The following is a 3,907-nucleotide window of genomic DNA, read 5'->3' as shown; positions in this document are numbered from 1 at the left end:
TGGGTTCAATCCCAGACGGACCCAGTGGCATTTTTCGAGACGAGATTTGCCTGATCACGCCTTCTATCGGATGGGGAAGTAAAACGTCGGTCCATTTGCGTAAAAGAGGTTTTGGGTGACTCACCACACATAACCTTCGGACGCCTAGAAATGAGCAGAAACTTGCAACAGAGACCACATAAGACCCGGGGGTCGTTAAAGTGGATTACTTTGCTTTTTTTTGCGAATAGCTTATGACAAATCTAAAGCAGTCGCCATTTTTACTTTTTTATATAAATCATTCAAGGCTATAATAACTTTTACCAAATTCTTAAAAGAAAGTGGTTCAATATTTTTATCGAGCCTCGCTGTTAATTTTGTATATACTTCTCCGTATATGTATCGTGAATTTTTTAATAATTTTTCTTGGTCTGACTCTTTATAGAGTTCTATCTCGATTATTGCTGCATTATATACTTGTTTAGCCTCGTGTAATTTGGCAATTAATGTACTATTTCTATACCTCCTAGTTGGGGCTTTTGATAAGTTATTTAATATTTTTGATAACTTTTCAAAATGTAGTTCCATTTAAAGTATTCTCACGCTTTGATGATTCGGACATCTCCAGTTGATCCAATCATTTTCCCAGGGTCGCTTATCGGGTTGTGTGTAGACCAGCACGCGGTTCTCGAAATAGCTCTTCAAGATCATGCACAAATAGTTAGGCACCTTCATTTTGTGCAGCGCTGCTGCTATGGCCGCCCAGCTCGCACTGTTGAACGCGTTCTTGACGTCAATCGTGACTATTGCGCAGCAACGGTTCCCCCTGCGTTTTTTCCTCCGCGCTTTGTCGGCTTTCTCGACCACTTTCCGGATGGCGTCCACCGTGGATCTCCCTTTACGGAAGCCGAACTGCCTCGCTGCTAAGCCATGCTCGCTCTCCGTGTACTTGGTCAGCCGGTTAAGGATGATCCGTTCCAGAAGCATTCCGAGGGTGTCCAGCAAACATATAGGCCTATACGATGATGTGTCCCCCGGTGGTTTGCCTGGCTTTGGCAGAAACACGAGCTTTTGAACCTTCCACGGGTCGGGGAAGTGTCCTTCGTCCAGGCATTTCTGCAGGACTGTTCGAAACCTGTCCGGGAATGCTTGAACCGCCGATTTCAGGGCGAAATTCGGGATTCCATCCGGGCCGGGTGCTTTCTTCACCTTAAATCTTTTCGCTACTGCCACAAGTTCTTCGTTGGTGATCAGATGACCTTCGGCGTTACTACCCCCTTCGTCGTTGTACGGTGTAGGAGGCCAGGTCGTTGGATCATGTCTTGGGAAGAGCCCTTCCACAATGACCTTCAGCTTGTCGGGACACGTTTCAGCTAGAGACCCTAAATAGGGAGACTGGTCTAAGCTTGCTAAATCGATCTGGCAACGTATGTTTTGAGCTTGGCAACACTGATAAGTTTTGCTGGGCGTAAAGGCAAATGCTCGTTTGGATACGTCAAACTCGCGTCTGTTTGGGTACGTCAAATTCACTTCGTCCAGTCTCCCTATTTAGGATCTCTAGTTTCAGCCACCATCGAGGGGCCTCTGATCTTCGCCATCGCGACACGATATGCGCTCCCCCAAGGGTTTGCATCAGCGTCTTGGCATAACTCCTTGAAGCAGTTTGTCTTGATGCATTTGATCGCTTTCTTGAGCGCGGCCTTTGCAGACCGGTACTCCTCTCTGTACTCCTCTCTAGTTGCTTCGGATCTTGCTCTCTGGACTCGTCTTCTGGCGCTGAGGCAACTTGCCCGAAGGGTACCGAGTTCTTCATTCCACCAGTAGGCTGGACGACGACAGTTCCTTGGCTCCAGTCTCCGCGGCATGGTTGTGTCGCATGCTGTCACTAGTTGTGCTGTTCGCACGTCGGCACTCAAGTCTTGGGGACCATCACACCAATGGAGGTCTCCTGATGCTATTCTGGGCTGCGCGGGCGATGGATCAGCGAAGAGAAGCGGAAGGAGGACATCTTGTGTACACGAGGAGCAGGTTCGGGAACTCCGATCGCTACAATCTTAGGGAAAAGCAAGTCAAACCAAAAGTATTTGTGAACCAAAATGTGAAGAATCTCAATGGTCGAATAAATTGAGTTAGAATGCAATCAAATACTATGCAATACTTTTAAATTCAGGCACAGTTCTGAAAGAAATCCATTCAATAGATGATGTGTTAAAATGTATGAAATAATATTTGAAAATAATTCGTTATTTTATTACAAAAGTGAGCCAGCTCGCTCGCACGCGATTCGAGGTTTCCACCTCCGGTAATATTTAGTCGTGACTTGTCGAAGACCAACTCGCTCGTCTAGATGTTGATGGCTTTGGAGACGATTAAGAAAATTTCTTGATCGGAATCGCCGGGGGTCATTCTTTCTTCTTCTTTCGTTCACCTCCGGGTATGCGCTGATTTATTTCGCCAGATTCCTCGCAATTGGCCCTTTTCGGCGCTTATTCCGCCAGCCTGTCTAGATCTGTCCGAGTCGGATAGGGTTTGCGTCTGTATAATTAACCCCGGCACCTATCGGTTCAATTATGTTCGATTTAACTGACAGGTCCGGTACGGTATCACGCTTACCGCCATCGCGGTCAGTCTCGACTTGATTCCTTTTGCTTCCGGTGGTTGGATGACCTAGGAGACGTTACATGACATGATCCGGCAACTGCTGATCAATCCGAAACCGATGCGTAAGTGGCCAATCGTTCCATTAGTGACTTGAGGTGAAAATGAACGGAAATTAAATGTAAATTGTGAAGAAAACTTCATGGCCATAACCCGGACCATACCGGACGGCGGCTAAGTTGTCGGTCGTTCCGGTTCTCTGATTCTACTTGGATGGCTAAATTACCCTCCCATAAAACGAATGTATGTGTTTGTAAAGATTCAAGAATCAAAACAAAAAGAAAAAAAGAAACGTCAGAAAATCACCAGTGTAGCCAGTTTCTGACATTTTGATCTGTCATTTTTGACAGTGAACCGGCCATGCCGAGGGGTCATAAAAAAGTTGAGTCATGGTTCAGATCCCACTGTGTAGTCTTTTTTTAGTCTATGGAAACACCTCGTCATCTGCTGGGTCACTCGAGGAACAGGCCTCAGTGGGCACACCGACCACCCTACTTTGACCTTGACGACTTCCAGCAGCTTAGACGCCGAAGGCGTCGATAGTCGGATCGACGCAATTGTCGTGCCGCCGTAGGCTTTCCTCAACCGGATTGCCATCGGTGTCGTACGGTCATCCAGAAGAACGATCAGCGCATCTTCTAGCTCTTCCTCCGTCGTGATCTCGTCCAGGTTCCTGCACTCGATCGTTGTCTCCGGCGATAGCGCCCTCACCTTCGATTCGTAGCCTACGGCTTTCTCGACGAGGGACTTAAAAGCTGAGCTCTTGACCGCGGATCATTTTTCAGCTCAAAAAGCATCGCGCCGGTCTGGGTGCGCCTGGTTTTAACCACGTTCTCGCCAAGCTCCTTGAGTTCCGGATCGGTTCTTACTTTCCGGAGGAGGTCTGCGTACGACACACCTTCCTTCACCTCGACCACCAAAGCCTCGCCTTTGTTACGCTCCCTGCGAAACTTGGGTTTTTGGGTGTCCTCGTTCTGCTTCCCTTTTTTCTTCCGCTTCTTTTTCTTGACCTTCTCCCATTCCTTCTCCTTCCCTGGGTCTGGTTCTGGCTCCTTCACTGGGTCCGGACTGTCTCCATTCCCCTGCTTCTGCTTCTTTGCATCCTCCTCCTCTCCAGGCGTTTCCCTGACCCTTTTTGTGCTTGGGCCGGGCGGCGTTTTAGGTTCTTTCTCTCGTAGCGCTTCCTCCTCCAGTTTTGCCTCCAGCGCTTTTTCGGCTTTTTCAGCTCTCAGCTTCAGTGAAGTTCTCGTCACCACCAGCGAACTGTTTT

This window comes from Culex pipiens, chromosome 1, assembly GCF_016801865.2.
Source record: "Culex pipiens pallens isolate TS chromosome 1, TS_CPP_V2, whole genome shotgun sequence".
Classification (NCBI taxonomy): domain Eukaryota; kingdom Metazoa; phylum Arthropoda; class Insecta; order Diptera; family Culicidae; genus Culex; species Culex pipiens.
This window is presented reverse-complemented; position numbering follows the sequence as displayed.